The following is a 23,535-nucleotide window of genomic DNA, read 5'->3' on the forward strand; positions in this document are numbered from 1 at the left end:
GGGGGCTTGAGAGACTCAGGGAAGTGAAGAATTGCAAAAAGCAGAAATGGGGTTTTGGTGCGTGTGACACCTGCCTGGGTTTGCTGACTGGGCTTCTGGAAGTGAGGCTCCTCTCCTCCCACAGAGGCGGGAGCCGGGGTCCTGTCCTCAGATTTTGGCGGGAGCAGTCGCTTCTTTTGTCAGCCTTGGGTTTTCTCAGGCAGGCACCTTAAGGGGACAGAGGTCATCCCAGGGGGCTGGCCTTGAGCTGATGGACACTATGCTAGCGTTGTTCGAGTCTTTGTTAGCCAAGGTTGAGGCCTAGTCAAGAAGAATGCTCCGGGGAGCCTGGTTAGGGTCTGTCTGGTCAAGGAGAGATCTTGGTCAGGTCCCCTCTTGTTTGATTAAAATCGAATTTGTCATTTCTACAATCATAAACGTGTAATAGATATAATATTAGCTCATTTGGCTAGTATACAAAGTAGAATAAAAATTTAGATTTGCATTATCCTAGTTAATGTTGACAACTCTGAAGGTCTGCCTGTTTTATTAAACCAACAATATTAAGCTAGTCTTATTGACTAAAGGTTGACCCACATTATGCGAACTTGAAAAACACGTGAGTTGGTTCCTATATTTCTGGGAGTTTCAGGAAGACAGTTTATATAAGCGCTTACTCCTCTCTAAGCCCGTGAGGGTAGAAGTCCTTGAAGGGGTTTTATAAATTTATTTGGTAGCACCATCTGGAGGTAGGGCAATATCATATATGTGACACACACGCATAATAAACACACAGACAGACGCAGCTAGAGGTCTGATGGTTTTCATTGAAACATTGTAGCCATGTGTCACACACAAATAGTAATATGTTAAGCTTGCTGGTTTATGAGATTCGGACCGTGTCTTTGCTCTGTGTTACGTTCCTGTTTGAACTGTTTCTGTTCAGTATGAGGTCTTCAAGCTCTTCACTGGTAACCGCGGAGGACACCTTGAAGAGCTTTCTGCTCTGATACATAATCTCATGGTGGCGTGGACTAAATAAATATCTTTCCCCAATTCGGTTCTTTTCTTTTTCAGCCTCAGGCGGTTGCTTTGGGTGGTCCCTGAAACCTTTGAGAGCCCCCAATGGGGTAGGAGCCCAAGGTTCTAGTGACTGTGGGAGCTGAAGGGCTGCGGGGACAGGAAGGTCTGGCAGGGTGGCCAGAGGGGTGGAGGAGGTACCAGCTGGAGGGGGACAAATCGGAGGATGCAGGGGCTCTGGAGGGAGGCCCGGAGGTGGTAAAGGAGGAAGGAGGAGCAGAGGTGCTGGAAGGAAACATCTCAGGAGCCAGTGTAGGGAGAGCTTCAGTTTCCTAAAGAGCCACTGAAGTTCCAGGTTATCCTTAGTAGAGTCATGCCGACCAGAAAGGAGGGGCAGAGTTAGCACCATGGTGGCACCTCATCAGCGGGGGTGCCAAGGGGGTTTCAGCCGGCTGAGAAGCTCCCGTGGGAGGCGCAGGATCAACGGGAGAGAAGGAGCCTCCCAGGAACCAGGAAGGACTTCCAGCCCCGGAGCCTCCTGCAGCAGCAGCCTGGCCCCTCCCCCAGCCTCAGAGGCACCATCTACCCTCCCTGCGCTCCAGCACACGTTTACCTGGAGCACTGGACCCAGAGTCGGAACCGCCACCAGATGCCCAAAGGAGCAGCAGACAGACAGGAAACAAAGGTCTCCGAGGGCGCCGCCATCCAGCCTTGAAGGAGTGACACGAGGCGGTCACGGCCAGGTCACCTGCAGGGGCAGGACTGGGACCTGGAGCTCTTGGGGCTTTGCTCCCAGTGCCCATGAGCTGACTGAACCTTCCCAGTTCCCAGGCTCTTGGGCTCTGTCCTGCAGGGGAGCATCCCTCCCTGGAGGCTCACCGTTCTGCCCCCGTCCTTTGTGTCCTCCCACAGGGATCCTGGCAGCCTACCGCTTTTGCCCCACAGTGTTCCTTCCGGGCGCTCTGAGGCCTGCCTTCTGCTTGGAGCCCAGACAGCAGCCCTGCTCCTAGCTCACGAGCCCATTGACGTGAAGGGGCTGGCCCTACAGTGGGGGTCCTCCAAGGAGCAGGTGCCAGGCTCAGATGCGCGTGGGGGAGCGGGGATGCTCCGCTCCTCCAGTTCTTTCTCAGGGAGGCAGCTGAGCTGGCTCAGGCAAGAATGTCCTTCTGTGGCTCCTGCAGCCTCCTGCCCAGCGCCATCCTGCCCCCCGAGCTGCCCCGGTGAGTGTGGGCAGAGACAGAGGCACCCACTGCTCTCCAGGTGGAGGCCACGGCCACATGGGCGCGGGGCAGATTCAGATCTTCGCACAGGGGGCAGCGGGAGGTCTGGTGATCCTTACAGATGTTTTAAATGAGCCTTGGAGCCAGGGCACACAGCTGCTTCATCTTTCTAGAGAAGCTTCATCTTTCTACAGAAGCTTTCAGAATCTCCGCTAAGTTGTCCACTGATGTTTACTTGCAGTATGTTAATGAAAAACATTCCCATTTCCTTTGTGAAAGTTATTGTCATCTAGGATATGTTAAATGTGAAAAAGAATACTGAGCAGCTGGCAAAAGTCATAAACCATCGGGCTACGTACGAAGCATGGGGCGGGTCAGAAGCAAGGCCAAGCCTGCCACCTTGCCAGGCTGGGGCTTCAGGAGCCAGGCGAGTGAGGAAGGCGCAGGCCGCCGGGGACTGGAGCCCCCGTGCAGACGTCGGCCTGGCCTTGGGGAAGTTAAGCTGTGTCCAGCTGGACGAAGCGCACACTTTTGTCACAAAGAGTCACGGAACTGAAGGTCCAGGGTTGGGGCTCTGCGTGTCAGTGGCACATCTGCCCGTCTCCCACCTGGGCCTGAGCCGTGTTGATTGCCATCTTTGGGTCTCGAGGAGTATAAATGGTGATCCGAGTTGATGGAGGTCAGGGTTTTGGGATTGCGCAAAGAACAGGCTTATAGTAAGGCAGGGTGTGGGGGGCTGGGGTGTTGTTATTGTGGTTTTGAGAAGGGAAGTTTGCCCCCCGTGACCCCCAGATCTGTGCTCTCAGCGAGGAGATGGGTGCTGGGTGCACACACTGTGGGCCCTTTGGAAGGAAGCATGTGGGGCCGGCAGATTCTGCTGCGACAGGAAGGCCCCTCCCCCTGCCTCCAGGAAGGGAGATGTGTGCCCCGCAGGAGGGGGGCATCCCTCTAAGGGGCCTGCACAGGCCCGCAGTCCGGCTCAGTGGGCTGGGCAGGGTCAGGCCTGCAGAGAGAGGCTCCCTGAGTGCCTGAGTCCCGCAGGGAGACGGGAGCCAGGGCTCTAGCTCTGCATGCCCCTTTTCCTTTTTGAAACAGAGGGGGCCAGAAGCAGGGTTGTTTGTGTGGTTTAGTTTCCACTATAATGTTTTCTTTTTACTGTAGTAAAATATACATAACTTAAAATTTACCATTTTAAGTATTTCTAAGTGTACGGTTTAGTGGCGTTAAGTCAGCTCCCATATTTGTTTAACCTTTGTGACTATTTCCAGGACTTTTTCATCACCCCACACAGAAACTCTGTCCCATTCAGCAGGTACCCCATCCCCTCTCCCAGCCCTTGCAACCTCTGTCCTACTTTCTGGCTCTGTCGATCTGCCTATTCTAGACACTTCATACAAGTAGAATGAAATGATGCAAATAATCCATAATCAATCTATAAATTAAAATTGGGTGAGCTTATGAGCCAGATCTGAGGACTAGCCCAGGGCCTTCTTTCCCCAAGGAAGGAAGGGCATCAAAGAAGTGGGGTGTACAGAGTGGGTATATCTTGTCTTGGAACAAAGAGCATACATCACACATGACAGGAATGTCCCATTTACAATTGTCATGAGATTACTTTGCTGGCACAACAGATCAGTGGTCAGCAGGTTGGTGGTCACAAGGTGAGTGCAGCAGGTCAGCAATTAATCCTTAGTTTAGGGAGAGATGCTTATCCTTAAATGCTGATATGGGGGAAGTTACATCCCTATCTTTAAGGGCTTCATTCTTGTCTTGGGGACATAGTAAATGTTTAAAGCAGATGTACAATGCATGTTCAACGAGCCACATCAGGCCCTTTTGGAAAAACAAGGTGCGGCCGAATTAGTTTTAATCCAAATGACTTCCTCATATACTCCACTATATCCTATTACTTGTCATTTATTTATCATTATCCCCCTTTTGATCTATAATTCAATAGAAAGCATTGATGATCAAAATATTGTCCCTCAGCACTAGAGTGGTTGCTGCCTGCTCTGGGTCCATCATGTCCCTTGGTGCCAAGATTTTATCTCATTTATTTGTCCAGTTATCCACATTGGGGGGAAATAGTTGGATATAGTGGACAAGCATAGAGGTGTATATATTAGCAGAGGAAGCATTTCATAGGTTGTATAATTTTTCAATTATTTTTAGGTTGTTGCACATTGTACATGACTCCTTATGTTTACATGGTTTACAATTATAAAAGATTCATTTAAGACATTGACCTGCTTTTCCATGTGCTTTAGCAGAGATGACACACTGGAAGATTCATCAGGTATAAAAACACAGCATTCAGTTTGAAGGACTGTACATGTACCACCTTGGGATACAGATAGAATATCTAAGCCCATTCTGTTTCGAAGAACAGCCTTTCTCATTAAAGACATTTTAGTATTTAATAAGGCTATTCCTGCTTGACTATCATTAAGGGTTTCTTGAGTAAATTTCATCAGGGCTTCCAAACGTGATATGACATCCTCTAGCCCCAAAGAAGGAACAAATATAGCTGCTCGGTGGCCATACCAGTGGAACACTGAATGAGCCCATCTGGCCCTAAAGAGAGGAAGATTTGCAACAGGTGTTAGCTCAGTGTGAATCCTTCCCTGCCTCCAAGGGAAGCTCAGTGTGCAGCGTCCTAGTCATCCAGGCAGTAGCCAAGGTCAGAGATTTGTTCCACATAACCATTGAGTTCCATTAGGAGCCACCCAATAAACATGTGGCCTTCGAGACCAGTCTGTTGCAAATCAACCCCTTTCTTTAAGCATGATAGAACTCTGAAAACCTTAAATGGAGCAATTATAGAGTGGGTATATGGTTTAAGCATTACAAGGGTTTAAATGAGGACATATAAGGTTGCGAATACAGGCCTAGTCCAGAGTCTTGGGACAGCTGTCTGAGGCTGTCTTCTTCTCAACCTTGTTTGGAGGTATTTGCATTGGTCAGTTGAAGTTGGGTATCCAAAATAGGAACTGACACCCACTCAGGCAGAGGAGGCTTTTTAAATGAGAAATGTGAGTCCATGAGTTTCTGCCCTTTAATTCTGCAGCACATGGATTGGTTAAAAGTACCTGGTATGGCTCTTTCCAACAGGGCTCAGAGAGTCTTATTTGATGCCTCTTCCAACAAATAAATTCTCCAGGTTCTAGTCTATGATCCTTAGGGTCTTTACCTCCTGGGCGCTCTCTGTGAAAGGAGTCAGCTACAACTTTTCATTTCTTTTAAGCGTCTCAATGAGACCTTGAGAACAATGTATGATATCTCCTTTAAGCAAAGTTGGTTCATACATTCCTTGATCTAATTGCAAAGGCCGTCCAGTTATTATCTCGAGAGCGGGCAGCTGATGTTTACCAAAGGGTGTGATCTAAGGTTGAGGAGCACTAGTGGAAGAGCTTTTGGCCATGAGAGATGAAATGCTTCTGAAATCTTTGCCAATTGAGTTTTGATTCTGCCATTAGTTAAAGTATTGTGTTATTGGCCACATGTCAAAAATAGATTTAATTATTTGTCCTGGTCACTCAATTATGAGTTCCCCAGGCACTGTAACTCGGTAGGAATTCCTCAATCAGGAATTATCCTTTCCAATAATAAGTCACCTGAAGCCATTGCTCTTCTGCAAGGAAAGTCCTCAACCCAATGTGAGAACACACGGATCTATTTATATTCATCCTTGAGTTGGTGGCATTTGAATAAAGTCCCATTGCCATACCTCAAAGGGCCCCTTAGAAAGGAGAGAGTGGCCTTGTGATTCATGAAATAGTTCCCCTAGATTGTATTTTCAGCATATAGCACAATGAGTGTAGGCTTTATGAGCCACTGTGGGAGAAAGTATCTAAAAGTATTGTTTTCCCCCTTTTGTTGTCACCTTTGTTTCTCTTCTTCCATGGTGATTTTTTGACCATATAGAATGGAATTTTTTGCTGAGTTAGAGTGAAAAGAAAGTAGCATTTACAAGGCTGAACAGCATATCCAGCTTTATAATGTCCTTGCTTATCATTTAAGTAAGACCCACCTGTAAACCAAATTAGATAATAGAATGCAGTGATGGTCTTTTCCTCTTGTGAAGTCAGAATCAAGATAGCAGGCTAAAAATAATGAATAATATTTACCTGCACAATATACCCTAAGAAGGTTTATCATCATTTACTTGACAATGCTTTCCATGCAATTTAGCATACCAAACAAGCCAAATTAGTATCTCCCCTTTATATGAAGAGAGAACAAATTTCTTTGAGAAGTCCCAGGGGCCCTCTGAAAATCCTCAGAGAAATTTTTCTTTTGTAAAGATGGGCACCTGAGCTAACATCCGTTGCCAATCTTTTTTTTCCCTTCTTCTCCCCAAAGCCCCCCAGTACATAGTTGTATATTCCAGTTGCAGGTCCTTCTGGTTGTGGCATGTGGGATGCCGTCTCAGCATGGCCTGATGAGCAGCGCCATGTCTGCTCCCAGGATCTGAACAAGTGAAAGCCTGGGCTGCTGGAGCGGAGCGTGCGAACTTAACCACTCAGCCACAGGCCAGCCCCCTCAGAAAAATTTTTTATTTTAAGTCCAAAGAAAGACTTCATTTAGGATATGAATTTTGGGGAGCTTGTCAAAAATATCAGGTTTTAAAAGACTTGTCAAACAGGATCAAGGGGTTGCTGATCTTGTTGCTGTGAAACAGTGTTTAGTTATCCATTTAACCGAAGTAAGACTCACTCAAAACTAAAGAAAACCTTTTATAATCTCTATCGAAAGCAGACTAAAAGTCCAGGAAAATTATCCTTTTTAAGAGAAAGAGAAAACCAAATTCTAATTTTTGTACCAGCTTACTTCTGAGATTAAAACTCATTGACTTAATTTGATTTACTTCAATCTTAGCCAACTAGACCATGCATAAAACTCTGTTTTAGGGTTTCTTTTCAACAAACCTATAACTATCTTTTTACATGCAAAATTTGTCCCATGCCTTTCTTTTTTCCCCTCCTAGTACTTTGGGACAAATTTATCTTTCGTAGCAAAACAAACAAAAATGTTTCCATTCTTTATGCCTTCTTTACTAAAAACATACATCTTTCCTTGAATACAAAAATGTTTTCCATATTAATTTTAGTAGCTTTAATCACTTATATTAATTGGAATTTTTAACCTTATAGACCTTAATTTTTCATGAAAACTAAGAAGTAAGCAATTATAAACTGTCTTTTACATTAGCATTCTGTGGCTTGGCAAATTTGTAAATACTTTTTATAATTTCTAGAAAAATGTTACTCCATAGTACAATCCTTTAATAAAAACAAGACATGTTTTTTAATAGACCCAAACACTTTTTAATTTCTCTGTAATAAGAAGGCAAAAGTAGATAAATTTATACATGTTCAGTAATAATGTCTCAATATTTTATCCTATTTGAAAATGACCTAGATATTCAGTGAATTTTTATTGTTTAATTTCACCTAGCAAAACTTCAAAGTTTCAAGTTACCAGAGAGATTTTGGAAGTTATCTTAAATATACAAACCGTAACATACAATTATTTTAAAAAGTTCACGCAATACTTATTTTTTTCACATCTGTTTAGTTTAGTCATTCCCAATAATAATTTAGATCGCCTATAAGACTTCATGAGACATTAGGCAAAATTAGCCATCATTTTTGGCAAATAGGCACATGAAAAGATGCTCATCATCGCTGATCATCAGGGAAATGCAAATCAAAACTACACTAAGATATCACCTTACACCCATTAGAATGACAAAAATATCTAAACCTAATGGTAACAAATGTTGGAGGGGTTGTGGAGAAAAACGAACCCTCATACACTGCTGGTGGGAATGCAAACTGGTGCAGCCACTATGGAAAACAGTATGGAGATTCCTCAAAAAATTAAAAATAGAACTACCACATGATCCAGCCATCCCACTACTGGGTATCTATCCAAAGAGCTTGAAGTCAGCAATTCCAAAAGTCCTATGCACCCCAATGTTCATTGCAGCATTATTTACAATAGCCAAGACATGGAAGCAATCTAAGTGCCCATCAACAGACGAATGGATAAAGAAGATGTGGTATATATATACAATGGAATACTACTCAGCTGCAAAACAGAACAAAATCATTCCATTTGCAATAACATGGATGGACCTTGAGGGAATTATGTTAAGTGAAATAAACCAGCTAGAGAAGGATAATCTGTGTGTGACTCCACTCATATGAGGAATTTAAAAATGTGGACAAAGAGAACAGATTAGTGGCTACCAGGGGAAAGGTGGGGTGGGGGGTGGGCACAAAGGGTGAAGTGATGCACCTACAACGTGAGTGACAAACATTAATGTACAACTGAAATTTCACAAGATTGTAACCTATCATTAACTCAATAAAAAAAACGGAATGGCTTCAAAAATAAAATCTCAAAATTGAGCTAATAATTGTTATCATAAATAAATATAAAATGTAACATTAAAAAAATTAGCCATCATTTTAAGTTATTATTTTTGTTAACCAGTTTTGTAATAGAGATAGCATGAGCTTATTTGATCAACAAATGTAGAATAAAGGCTGCCTGTCTGCATCATATCCAATGCTGATAACTTTGAGGACATGCCTATTTCAATCAAACCAACAAATTTAATCAAACTTTCATTTACCAAAGATTATTTCATATCATGTTAACTTGAAAGACATTTGGGTTAGTTGCATTTAGAAATAACTTATGTAAGTGCTTACATTAGCCAATTAAACAGAGCTCTTTAGAAACTCTACCACCCAGAGGTAAAAATATCACATTCATATAGACACATACACAGAGTCTCCACAGCTATTGTTTTAAAATTACTGACATGAATCAGGTCCAGTAATATAAAGCTCCCTAGTTATGAATCCAAATTTTGTTTTCAGCCTCTTTTACTAATATTTGTGGAGAAGACACCCAAGATGCTACATTTTGGGCAAAGGGACGCTTATGGCCATTTTTTTGGCCCTTTCCCTTTTTTTCCCTTCAGTCTTACGAATTGGTGATAGGCCAGATAACATATCCCAGAGAGGCGGGGCCATGATCCTTTCTGAGATGAAGGAGCTGGGTGGAATCTGAACTGCCTCTAGTGCTGCTTTTCCAGTCTTACAGGGTTTGTAAGTTGAGGACAGTTGTTCTACCTGTCCAACTGCATCACCCTAATTTTCTTCCTTCCATCTGGGTATTTAGTTTTATTTTAATTTAGGGAAGAAGGCCTAAAAAAAATTCTTATCAGGCTCTGAACATCAACTTCCAGTTTGACCAAATTTCTGATGATAAGTTGCTAAATCCTTTCAAATACCTTGTCAGGTTTCAGCTGAGACAAACAGTAACTACCTGGCTGTATTGAACAGTTTCAGTAATCTTTAATATAGCAGTTTCCAAGAAAAATCTCTCAGTCTCATTAACTCTAGGGGTAGATTACGGGGGTGTCTGTAAAGTCATGGCCTAATATGTTTTCCCCTAGGTGCCTTTTATAACTTAATTTTTATTAGCTTTTCACAACAAAACTTTCAGTAAGGTTATTTTGGAATTTTGAAGTCTTTGCTTTTAAGTGCACTTGTAAATAATCTTATCTAATTGGAATGTTCCTTCTAATGGCCAGTGTAATTCCCCTGAGGCTGGTGGCAGTTTGGTAGAACCCTTAGCCATGGATGGAGTGCAACCTACATTTCTGTCTGAGTATTGCTGACTGCAAAATGGGATGCAGCTGCATATTGTCTGACCATCTTTTGGGACCTCAATCTGACAACTATTAAGCCAAACCCTCAGGACACAGAACAAGCTTAGTAAGGTTTTTTGTTTTGCTGTTTTTTGTAAATATTTACAGCTTCCAGAAACTAGTTGGAGCAATTGTGCCAGAAGTTGGTGAGCTCAACTCTTTAAAAATTTCTTTGTTATCTGCCTCTTAAAAAGAAGCCCCACAGTGGCCACTGTAATTTTAAATTATCCCAGGTTATCTTGCCAGCCATTTACACCTATCCTTAGTTTGTTAAGCACTTGTAAGTTTCAGCAAGAAGCCAGCTGGAGCTCGGAGGGGAGGCTGCCCATTCCGGAACTGGTCAGCTTTTAGAAGCTCAATTTCCCACTTTTCCTTTAGTTTTGTTTACTATAAAGCCTAAAAAATTTCTAGGGATGATGTAAGGAGCTGAACAAGTTCAGACTCTTGTTTCTCTATCAAGCAGTTTGTTGAGACTTTATAAACACAATTCTTTTCCATTTAAAGCCAAACTAAAAAGGTCAGCCTGCCCCATTCACTCCAAAGTTCCCCCTAGGCTCCTCAGTCCTAGGAGATTCCCCCCAGGCTCCTCAGTCCTAGGAGATTCCCCCTAGGTTCCTCAGTCCTAGGAATTCCCCCTAGGCTCCTCAGTCCTAGGAGATTTCCCCCTAGGTTCCTCAGTCCTAGGAATTCCCCCCAGGCTCCTCAGTCCTTGGAGATTCTCCCTAGGTTCCTCAGTCCTTGGAGATTCCCCCTAGGCTCCTCAGTCCTTGGAGATTCCCCCCAGGCTCCTCAGTCCTTGGAGATTCCCTACAGGCTCCTCAGTCCTAGGAATTCCCCCCAGGTTCCTCAGTCCTAGGAAATTTCCTCTAGGCTCCCCTGGCCTAGGAATTCACCCTAGGTTCCTCTCGCCTAGTGTATTTACCGGTACCCCCATAAGACACCTAGTCTTAAGGTTTGAAACAGCTCATATAAACTCTGGACCATTGACTTAGAATAAAGGAGCCTAGGTTTCAGGAGAACTCCCAGGGTCCCCTGAAGAATGCAGTGATCCAGGGGTGCTCAATGGGCCCCTATTGTACTCAATGCCAGTTCAGTGTAGATTCCAGGTTGTCTCTGGTGGGTTTCTCTGAAATCCTGCCATGACTATGCCAAGAAATGTTGATGCAAATAATCCCCAATAGATCTATAACTCAAATTTGGGATGAGCTTATTATGAGCCAGATCCAAGGATTAGCCTGGACCTTGTTTCTCCAAGGAAGGAAGGACACCAAAGAAGTCGGGTGTACAGAGTGTCTATATGCCATCTTGGAACAAAGAGCATACATCACACATGACAGGAATGTCCCATTTACAATTGCCATGAGATTGCTTTACTGGCACAACAGATCAGTGGTCAGCAGGTCAGTGGTCATAAGATGGGTGGTCACAAGGTGAGTGCAGCAGGTCAGCAGTTAATCCTTAGTTTAGGGAGAGATGCTTATCCTTAAAGAAATGCTGATATGGGGGAAGTTACATCCCTATCTTTAGGGGCATCATTCTTGTCTTGGGGACATAGTAAATGCTTAAAGCAGATGTACAATGCATGTTCAACAAGCCACGTCAGGCCCTTTTGGAAAAACAAGGTGCGGCCGAATTAGTTTTAATCCAAATGGCTTCCTTATATACTCTAATATATCCTATTACTTGTCATTTATTTATCGTGTACAATATTTATCCTTTTGTATCTGGCTTATTTCACTTAGCATAATGTCTTCAAGGTTTGTCCATGTGGTAGCATGTGTCAGTGCTTCATTCATTTGAATAACTAAATAATATTCCATTGTATGGATATACCATACTTTGTTTCCCTATTCCTCTGCTGACAGACACTTGGGTTGTTTCCACATTTTGGCTATTGTGAATAATGCTGCCATAAACATTGGTGTGCAAGCATCAGTTCAAGCCCCTGCTTACAGTTCTTTTGGGTAGACACCTAGGAGTGGAATTGTTGGGTCATATGGTAATTCTATATTTAACTTTTTGAGGAACCACCAAACCGTTTTCCACAGGGGCTGCAGCATTCTACATTGCTATCAGCAATGCACAGGGGCTCCAATTTCTCCATATCCTCACTAACACTTGTTATTTCCCTTTTTTTAATTATTATTTTTAAAGATAACCATCCTAATGGGTGTGATGTGGTATCTCATGGTTTTGATTTGCATTTCCATAATGACTAATACTATTGAGCATCTTTTCCTGTGCTTCTTGGCCATCTGTATGTCTTATTTGGAGAACTTTCCGTTCAAGTCCTTTCCCCATTTTTTAATTAGTTTTTGTTGTTGTTGTTGAGTTGTAGGAGTTCTTTATATACTCTGGATACCAGTCCCTTGTCAGATATATGATCTGCAAATATTTTCTCCCATTCTGTGGGTTGTCCTTTGGCTCTCTTGATAGTGTCTTTTAATACAGGACAGTTTTTAATTTTAATGAAATTTGACTTATCTAGTTTTCTTTTATTGCCTCTTCTTTTGGTGTCATATCTAAGAATCCACTACAAAATTCAATGTCATGAATATTATATTTTCACAATCTTCAAGACACTCCTATGTTTTCTTCTAAGAGTTTTATCCTTTTAGCTCTTAAAGTCAAGTCTTTGATCCATTTTGAGTTAATTCTCTGTGTATGGTGTGAGATAAGAGTCCAGCTTCATTCTTTCCCAGGTGGAAATGTACTTGTCCCAGAAGCATTTGTTAAAGACTGTTCCTTCCCACTGAGTGGTCCTGGTACCCTTGTAGGAAAATCATTTGATCATAGACAAGAGAGTTTTTTCTGGCCTCTCAATTCTATTCCATTGGCTGTATGTCTGTCTTGTGCTAGTACAACATTGTTTTAATAACTGTAGCTTCACAGTAAGATTTGAAGTCAAGAAGCGTGAGTCCTCCAACTTTGTACTTTTTCAAGATTGTTTTGGCTATTGTAGGTCCCTTGAGATTCCACCTGACTTTTAGGATGGATTTTTTAATTTCTGCAAAAAATGACTTTGGAATTTTGATAGGGATTGTATTGTATCTGTAGATTGCTCTGGTACTACAGACATCTTAAGGATATCCAGTCTTTCACTCCATGAACATGGGATGTCTTTCCAATTATTCGTGTCTTCCTCCATTTCTTTCATGCTGTCATGATACTAAATGTGTCATCTGGGAAGGCCTCATAAAGGCCCAGCCTCCTCAGCCAAAGCTAGAATTCTGTAAGCAGCTTCACTCCTAGTACTGCCCCCACCCTGAAGCTGAGAGCCATGCAGGATAGACACAAAGGACAGCGTGCCAAAGCTTTGCCTCCTCCCCTCACTGTGGTCCAGAAGCCACATTCAAAAAGTGTGCTTGCCTTCAGGAAATGGACTATCTTATAAATGAGATTCTGAATACAAACCTTAGGGTAACCACTAAACAAAAAAGCAGAACAGAGACGCAAAGAACAAATAAGGAGAAAACAAAGAAATACATCATAAAAAAACTACATAATTCAATGGGTAGGCCAAAACACATATTATGAGAAATCAAGGAAATGCAGGAAAACCAGAAAACAAGTGATAGAATGACAACATTAAGCCCTCATACATCAATAATCACCTTAAACATAAATTGATTGAATTCTCCAATAAAAAGCCACATAGTGGTGAGATGGATTAAAGAACAAGGCCCAGGGGCTGGCCCTGTGGCCAAGTGGTTAAGTTTGCGTGCTCAGCTGTGGCAGCCCAGAGTTTCCCTGGTTCAGATCCTGGGCATGGACATGACAGCATTCATCAGGCCATGCTGAGGCAGCGTCCCACATGCCACAACTAGAAGGACCCACAACTAAAATATACAACTATGTACTGGGGGATTTGAGGAGAAAAGGCAGAAAAAAAGAACAAGACCCAAGAATATGCTGCCTCGAGGAAACACATCTCAGCTCCAATGACAAACACAGGCTCTGAGTGAAGGGATGGAAGATGATACTCCAAGCTAATGGCAAACAAAAGAAAGCAGGTGTTGCAATACTTATATCAGATAAAGTAGACTTCAAGATGGGACAGGTTGGAGCTGGCCCTGTGGCCGAGTGGTTAAGTTCACGCAGTCCGCTTTGGCAGCCCACAGTTTCACCAGCTTGGATCCTGGATGCAGACATGGCACCACTCATCAGGCCATGCAGAGGCGGCGTCCCACATAGCACAACCAGAGGCACTCACAACTAGGACATAACTATGTACTGGGGGGCTTTGGGAAGAAAAAGAAAAAGAAGATTAGCAACAGTTGTCAGTGTAAGTGCCAGTCTTTACTAAAAAAGAAAAAGATGAGGCAGGTAAAGAGAGATAAAGAGGGGCAGTATATAATGATCATAGGGACACTCCATCAAGAAGAAATAACACATAAACATCTAGGCACTCAACACAGGAGCACCAAAGTTCATAAAGCAACTGTTAACAAACCTAAAAGAAGATATTAATAATAACACAATAGTAGTAGGGGACCTCAACACTCCACTCACATCAATAGATAGATCATCCAGACAGAAAATCAACAAGGAAACACTGGAGTTAAATGAGAAGCTAGAACAGTTGGACTTAATCGACGTATATAGAACACTCCATCCAAAAAGAGCAGAATACACAGTCTTCTCAAGTGCACACAGAACATTCTCAAGGATAGGCCATATGTTGGAAAACAAGGCAAGCCTCAATAAATTTAAGAAGATTGAAATAATAACAAGCATCTTTTCCAATCACAATGCTATAAACCTAGAAATTAATTACAAGAAAAAAGCTGAGAAAGGGACAAAGATGTGGAGACTAAACAACATGCTACTGAACAAGAAATGGATAATTCAAGAAATTAAAGGAGAAATAAAAAATATCTGGAGACAAATGAAAATGATAACACGCCATACCAACTCATCTGGGATGCAGCAAAAGCTGTTTTAAGAGGGAAAATCATTGCAATACAGGCACACCTTACCAAACAAGAAAAATCCCAAATAAGCAATCTCAAACTACAGCTAACTGGATTAGAAAAAGAACAAAGCCCAAAGTCAGCATAAGGAGAGAAATAATTAAAATGTGAGCAGAAATAAATGTTATTAAAAACAAAAAAAAGGCAGTAGAAAGGATCAATGAAACAAAGAGATGGTTCTTTGAGAAGATAAATAAAATTGACAAATCCCTAGCCAGACTTACAGAGAAAGAACGAGAGAAAGCTCAGATAAACAAAATCATAAATGAAAGAGGAGAAATAACCACAGACACCACAGAAATACAATGGATTATAAGAGAACACTATGAAAAAGATATGCCAACAAAATGGATAATCTAGAGGAAATGGATAAATTCTTAGACTCTTACAACCTCCAAAAGCCAAGTCAAGATGAGACACACAATCTGAATAGACCGATCACAAGGAAAGAGATTGAAACAGCCATCAAAAACATCCCAAAGAATAAAACCCCAGGACCAGATGGCTTCCCTGGGGAACTGTACCAAACTCTCAGAGACGATTTAATACCTATCCTCAAGCTATTCCCCAAAATTAGGGAAGATGGAACACTTCCAAACATATTCTATGGGGCCAACGTCACTCTGATACCAAAGCCTGACAAGTACAACACAAAAAAGGAGAACTACAGGCTAATATTGCTGATGAACATAGATGCAAAAATCCTCAACAAAATTTTGGCAACCCAAACTGAGCAATACATCAGAAGGATCATACATCATGATCAAGTGGGATTTATACCATGGACACGGATGGTTCAACATCCTCAAATCAATCAACATGATCCACCACATCAACAAACTCAGGAACAAAAACCACATGATCATCTCAATAGATGCAGAGAAAGCATTTAACAAGATCCAACAGCCATTTATGATTTAAAAAAAAAACAAAACAAAAAACCTCTTAACAAAATGGGGATAGAAGGAAATTACCTCAACATAATAAAGGCCATATATGACAAACCCACAGCCAACATCATACTCAATGGGCAAAAACTGAATGCCATCCTCCTGAGAACAGGAATGAGACAAAGATGCCCACTGTCACCACTCTTATTCAACATAGTACTGGAGGTTTTGGCCAGAGCAATTAGACAAGAGAAAGGAATAAAAGGAATCCAAATAGAGAGTGAAGAAGTGAAACTCTCACTGTTTGCAGATGACATGATCTTATATATAGAAACCCCCAAACAATCCATCAGAAAACTCATAGAAATAATTAACAACTATAGTAAGGTTGCAGGGAACAAAATCAACTTACAAAAATCCGTTGCTTTTCTATACTCTAGTAACGAACTTACAAAAAGAGAACTCAATACACTTCCATTTATAATCACAACTAATAGAATAAAGTACCTAGGAATAAATTTAACCAAGGATCTGACAGACTTACACAATTAAAACCATAAGACATTACTGAAAGAAATTGATAATGACATAAAAAGATCGAAAGAGATTCCATGCACATGGTTGGGAAGAATAAACATGGTTAAAAGGTCCATACTACCCAAAGCAATCTACAGATTCAATGCAATCCCAATCAGAATCCTTCCATTCTTCATGGAAATGGAACAAAGAATCCTAAAATTCATTTTGGGCAACCAAAGACCCCGAATTGCTAAAGAAATTCTGAGAAAGAAGAACAAAGCTGGAGGTATCACAATCCCTGACTTCAAAATGTACTACAAAGCCACAGTGATCAGAACGGCATGGTACTGGTACAAAAATGCACACAGATCAATGGAACAGAACTGAAAGCCCAGAAATAAAACCACATGTCTACAGAGAGCTAATCTTCGACAAAGGTGCCAAGAACATACAATAGAGAAAAGACAGTCTCTTCCATAAATAGTGTTGGGAAAACTGGACAGCCACATGCAAAAGAATGAAGGTAGACCATTATCTCACGCCATACACAAAAATTAACTCAAAATGGATCAAAGACTTGAAGATAAGTCCTGAAACCATAAAACTCCTGGAAGATAATATGGGTAGTACACTCTTTGACATCCAACTAAAAAGGATCTTTTCGAATACCAGGTCTTCTCAGACAAGGGAAACAAAAGAAAAAATAAACAAATGGGAGTTCATCAGACTAAAGAGCTTCTGCAGGGCAAAAGAAACCAGAATCAAAATAAAGAGACAACCCACCAACTGGGAGAAAATATTTGCAAATCTTATATCTGACAAGGGGTTAATCTCCATAATATATAAGGAACTCACACAACTGAGCAATAAGAAAACAAACATCCTGATCAAAAAATGGGAAGAGGATATGAACAGACACTTTTCCAAGGAAGATATACAGATGGCCAATAAACACATGAAAAGATGTTCAACATCACTAATCATCAGGGAAATGCAAATTAAAACTACACTAAGATACCACCTTACACCTGTTAAAATGGCTATAATCACTGAGACTAAAAATAACAAATGGAGAGGGTGTGGAGAAAAGGGAACCCTCACACACTGCTGGTGGCAATGCAAAGTGGTGCAGCCACTATGGAAAACAGTATGGAGATTCCTCAAAAAACTAAAAATAGAACTACCATATGACCCAGCTATCCCACCACTGGGCATCTACCCAAACAATTTGAAATCAACAATCCAAAGTAACATATGCACCCCTATGTTCATTGCAGCACTATTCACAATAGGCAAGACATGGAAACAATCCAAGTGCCCATCAACTGGTGATTGGATAAAGAAGACGTGGTATATATATATATATATATATATATATATATATATATATATATATATATATATATATATATATACAATGGAATGCTATTCAGCCAGAAAAAAAGACAAATTCATTCTATTTGCAACAACATGGAAGGACCTGGAGGGAATAATTCTAAGGGAAATAAGCCAGACTGAGAAAAGACAAACACCAGATGATTTCACTCATATGTGGAATACGAACAAACACATGGACAAAGAAAACACTTCAGTGGTTACCAGAGGAAGGGGCATGGGGGGTGGGCATAGGGGGTGAAGGGCAGCACTTATGTGCTGACGGAGAAGAAATAATGTACAATTGAAATCTCACATTGATGTAAACTATTATGAACTCAAAAAAGTGTGCTTGCAAGCCAGTTAAAAGTCTCTGTAATGAGGTGTGGAAAATATACAAAAGGAGATGTTACCACACAAAGGGCATGATCTTCTCATCATGAGACAAAAGTCAATCATCAAGAGCCAAGATGGTGGCAGAGAAAGGGCATTTTATCACAGCTTACTACCAAGAGGGAAGATGGTCAGCTAATGTCCAAAAGAACCATCTTAAGGGGGCACAGAACCTTGAAGCAGTTATATAGGCCAGTGGGTTATAGGGGAGGGGTTTAGGAATGTTGACCCTCTGGTGTTACAGACTGGGAATCGCCACACCAGATCTTTCAGTTGTCATTGATGATGGCTATCAGCACAGACTCTCTGTTCAGGGGTCATCACATTCCTAAGAAACTCAAAAGAATGAAGTTATCACCTTATCACAGCTGGAGGGATATGCCCTAGCAGAGGTCATAAAATCTACAGACCAAGTGGATCTCCTGGAGGGTGCAGATCCAGCTGGGTTAGTAAATCAGAGGTCATTCAAAGTTACAATATGGTCTCTTTTCTACAATATGGCTTCCCTTATGTCAACCTTGTGTTGATCTGGTTTCAATTCCCCCTTTTTGTTTTTCATCCCTCAATCTTGAGGGACATCCTGTTGATGAGGGGCATAGGTTGTTCCATCTCATCCAACCAGTCTCTTAGTAAGATGGTGATTCAGGTGGGCTCCCAAAGTTAAGCCTATATTGTGTAAGTAAGTAACCAGCTATTTAATAAGTATTTCTAGAGAGGGAAAAGGAAAACAAGGATAATGGCAGGAGCAAATTATAAACCAGTTTCTGAGCCCAGAGGGAATCCAGTCAAGAATAGTTCTAGATTTCAGAGTCAAAGCAGCTTTTGCACTTTGAAATGTCCCTGATGATGTCATCTGGTGTTCAAGTATCTTTTTGAGGGGCTTACACAGCAACAGATATGAATCTCTCTTAAGTTTATATCAAGTCCTCCAGCTTCAGTTTGCAAAGCTTCAGGACAAAGGGCAGGTTCAATTCTCAATGATTCCAAGTGAAAATGATGGGGGAAAAAAGTGAAATAGTTGGTTTAGAGATTTGTAGCCAGATTTCAAGAGACTAGAAGAATTTAGGATCCAGTCCAGTAAACAGATACCAATAAAATCCTCAAAGGTAACTAACAAAACAAGAATCTAATATCCATGAATGTGTACCATAGTTTCTATTGAAACATAATTTTTCTCACTAAAATCATCCGCATTTTTACCAAAGATAACCAATTGAGACTCAGTGGTTTGCAAAATAAGCCTAATTTAAATAAAACTTAATTCAATTATTTACATAAGTATAGCAAGAATAGCCATTGATCATATAGGCTCTTTTAAATCTGCTTTGCTGGAACTTTTATAGGGAATCTCAGGTTGAACTTTAAAGGCCTCTTGAGGCCAGAAAAGCCAAGCTAAGGATTTGTCATCAGGCTTCACCTGCAATACTTTAGATTTGGGTGAATCTCTCTCTTCTCTTGAGGTTCCCCAAAGTATTTTGAGGTTCCAGGCACCTGCTGGATTAGTGACCTTCCTTACTTACCCGGGTTACTGGGAATTCTGTAAACAAGGTACCAGGCCAATATTTCCAAGTGGCTTTATTCCAGAACGTCAACCTTTACTCCTCAAAAGGTGTCTATTCATATCTGAGTGTATGTTTCTCTCAAATATGACATTCCAGTCAAAGCCTTGGTTATATAACCAATGTTTCCAAATGTGTCCTGTTATAAGGAGAACAGATTCTTATTGAACTTATGAAAGTAACTATATTGCCATGAAACAATCATACTCACTCACTCACTAAGTTTCCAAATTCTGGAGGGATCAGGTAGGGAGAAAAAGATAAATGTCACAATTCTGCTCACAAAGGTGTAATTTCACCAAATTGCTATATGTCATCGTTAGCATAAGAGAAAAGAGAAAAAGATTTCCTTAAATCCTAGAAAACAAAACAAAACATCAAAAAATCAACAATATTTCAAACAAAAATCATAAAAATTATAATCAGGGGCTGGCCTGGTGGCCAAGTGGTTAAGTTTGCACGCTCTGCTGCAGGTGGCCCAGTATTTCCTCAGTTCAAATCCTGGGCGCGGACATGGCAGTGCTCATCAAACCACACTGAGGGAGCATCCCACATGCCACAACTAGAAGGATCCACAATGAAGAATATACAACTATGTACTGGGGGGCTTTGGGGAGAAAAAGGAAAAAATAAAATCTTAAAAAAATAAATAAAAATAAAAATAAATTATAATCATCCTCATCAGTTCACAGTCCTGTGTAGTCGATTCTTGATCTTCATCTTCTGTTGGCAGCTTCATGAGGTCATCAGTTTCTCTGTTGGAGTTCTGTAATTTCTTACCTAGTGCAGTTTCACAATCTGAAAGTTTATCAGAAACCTGTATTTTAGAATCCTGTGTCAGAATTCTTTGCATAAGTTTCTCTGAAGATGAAACACATTTTGCAAAAGCATCAGAGTGAAATCATAACAGTCTGTAAACAACAAAAGACCCCAAAAATGGCAACCGACAAAGACACTTGGCTATTTCTGTGACATACCACCCTTCAAGATAATAACTAGAATTGTGCCTGGCAGTCAGGACAGATCAGAATTTCAGGAGTGTTCTATAATTTTTAAAAGATTTATATCAATAACATTTATCCATATAACACCAGCTAGGAAGTTTATCATCACTTACTTGACAATGCTTCCCGTGTAATTTAACAGACCAAATAAGCCTAATTAATTTAGTATTTTCCTCCTTATAGGAAGAAAAAGCAAATCTCTTTGAGAAGTCCCAGGGGCCCTCTGAAAATCCCCAGAGAAATTCTCTTCCTTCTTCCAGGTCAAAAGAAAGTCTTTATCCAGGCATGGAATTTATTTATTTATTTATTTTTGTGAGGAGGCTTGTCAAAAATATTAAAAGGTTTTAAAACACTTTTCAAATAGGAAACAATGCTCACTGCAAACAATGCTCAAGTAATATTCAAAATGAGAACAGAAACAGTCAAAAAATCTTAATAGAGAGACTTCAGTCCTTCTAAACATAGGAAGTTGTTTTAACAAAACATAGATTTTCTGTCTTTTAGGTAGACTTCAAGTTAAAGAAAAACCTTTTATAAGAGCAGACCAAAAGTTCAAGAAATAATTTCCTTTGGAGAGAGAAAACCAAATTTTAATTTTTGCACCAGCTTCTTTTTGACATTAAAGCTCATTTACTTAATTGGATTTACTTTAATCTTAGCCAACTTGACCAGGCATAAAACTCCTTTCAGAATTTCTCTTTCACAAACCTTCTATAACTTTCTTTTTACATTCAGAATTTGTCCCACGCTCCCTTTTTTCTTTCTTTCTTCTAGTACTTTAGGACAAATTTATATTTCTTAACCCAACAAATAAAAATATTTCCATTCTTTATACCTTCTTTACTGAAAACATACATTTTAATTTCCTCGTATACAGAGCTGTTTTCCTTGTTAATTTCCAGTGGCCTTAATTACATATATCAATTTAGAATTTTTAACCCTTAACAGACCCTAATAAAAGCTAAAAACCAATTGTGAGCTGTCTTTCATATTAACATTCTGTGGCTTGGCAAATTCATAAGCATTTTTTTAAAATAATTTCTAGAAACATACTACTTCATAGAACAACTTTTAATAAAATACAAGACATGTTTACTAATAGACCCAAACATATTTTAGTTTTTCTGTAATAAAAAGCCAAAAGTAGATAAAGCAGATTTAATAATTAATATCTAATATTCTATCTTATTTGGAAATGATCTAGATACTCAATAATGTTTTATCATTCAGTTTAACCTAGCAAAACTTCAATGTTTCAAGTCACCAAAGAGATTTTGGAAGTTATTTTAAGTACTCATGTCATAAACTATATTATTGCTAAAAGTTTATCTATAAACTCTTATCTCACTTTCATCTAACCATTTCTTGGTAACAATCATATTTAGATTACTCACAAAAACTTCATGTGACACTAAAGCAGTTAGCCATCATCGTAAGTTGTTTTGAGTACGTACATCATAACACATAATCATTGTTAAAAAGTTTTCCTCCAAAACTTTTACCCTTTCTACATTTATTCAGTTTACTTGTTTCTAATGATTACTTAGATTGCCTACAAAACTTCATGAGACATTAGATAAAATCAGCCATCATTTTAAGTTATTTTTGCTAACCAGTTTTGTGATAGAGATAACATCAACTTATTTGACCAATAAACCCAGACTTGTCTGCAACATATCCAAAAGCTGACAACTTTGAGGACATGCTTATTTCAATCAAACCAACAATCTTAAATAAGCTTTCAGTTACCAAAGATTAATTTTATATCATGTTAACTTAAAAGACATTAGGGTTAATTTCTTTTCCATTTAGAAATAATTTAGATAAGTGCTTACTTTAAGCCAATTAAACAGAGCTCTTAACTTTTGGCCGTACCATCCAGAGGTAAAAATATCACACACATGTAACATACGTATAGACACACATACAGAGAGACTGCACAGCTATCATTTTCAAATTACTGCCATGAATCAGGTACAAGGCTCCCTAGTCATGAATACAAATTTCTGTTTTAAGCCTTTTTTTTACCAATATTTGTGGAGAAGACATTCAAGATGCTGATGTTTGGCAAGGGCACTCTTCTGGCCGTTTTTCTTGCCCTCCCCCCTTTTTTCCCCTGCAGTCCTAGGAATTAGTGATGGCTAGATATTCCCCAGAGGATTTGCAGGCTCTTTTTTTTTTTTTTGAAGATTGGCACATTTTTCTCCTTCTCCCCAACCCGCCCCCACCCCAGTACTTAGTTGTATATTCTGGTTGTGGGTCCTTCTGGCTCTGCTATGTTGGATGCCACCTCAGCATGTCCTGATGAGTGGTGCCTTGTCTGTACTCAGGAGCCAAACCCCTGAAACCCCAGGCCACTGAAGCAGAATGCACAAACTTAACCACTCGGCCATGGGGCGGCCCCTGCAAGCTCTTTGAGATAAGAAAAATGGGTGGAACCTGAACTGCCTCAAGAGCTGCATTTCCAGTCTTGCAAGAATTTTTTTTTAAGTAATTGCTCTTAATCTCTCAGAAATTGAGTTGTAACTTAAATGACATTATAGGTTGATCTACCTGTCCAACTACGTCATAAAGACACAGAGAAACCACTCAAGTTTTCTCCAAGGTGGAGTTTCTGGGGCATACTTGCCTTATCAATTTTTTAACATTCCAATACCTACAAGCATTTATGGCTTAACTATGGATGCAAGAGGTGTCCCCACAAGAGAGTGCAAAAGAAGCAGCCCTCACAAGATGTAGAAAGTTCCCTCCCAAAAATAGTCCAAGAAAGCAAAGGCTTCTGCTGCACAGGGGGCAGTGCACTGACAAACAGCAAAGGCCCCCGATGGACTCGGACCCCTCATGACCAGAGAGGTCACAAAGCCAAGCTATCAAG

General features: G+C 40.5%; 1 protein-coding gene across 8 annotated transcripts in view; it reads left to right on the forward strand.

Annotated features, from left to right (window-relative positions):
• Positions 1–23,535, forward strand: part of LOC106822108 (catechol O-methyltransferase) — a 38,974-nt gene that overhangs the window by 1,327 nt on the left and 14,112 nt on the right. The window lies entirely within an intron of this gene.

Source organism: Equus asinus, chromosome 8 (genome assembly GCF_041296235.1).
Source record: "Equus asinus isolate D_3611 breed Donkey chromosome 8, EquAss-T2T_v2, whole genome shotgun sequence".
NCBI lineage: Eukaryota > Metazoa > Chordata > Mammalia > Perissodactyla > Equidae > Equus > Equus asinus.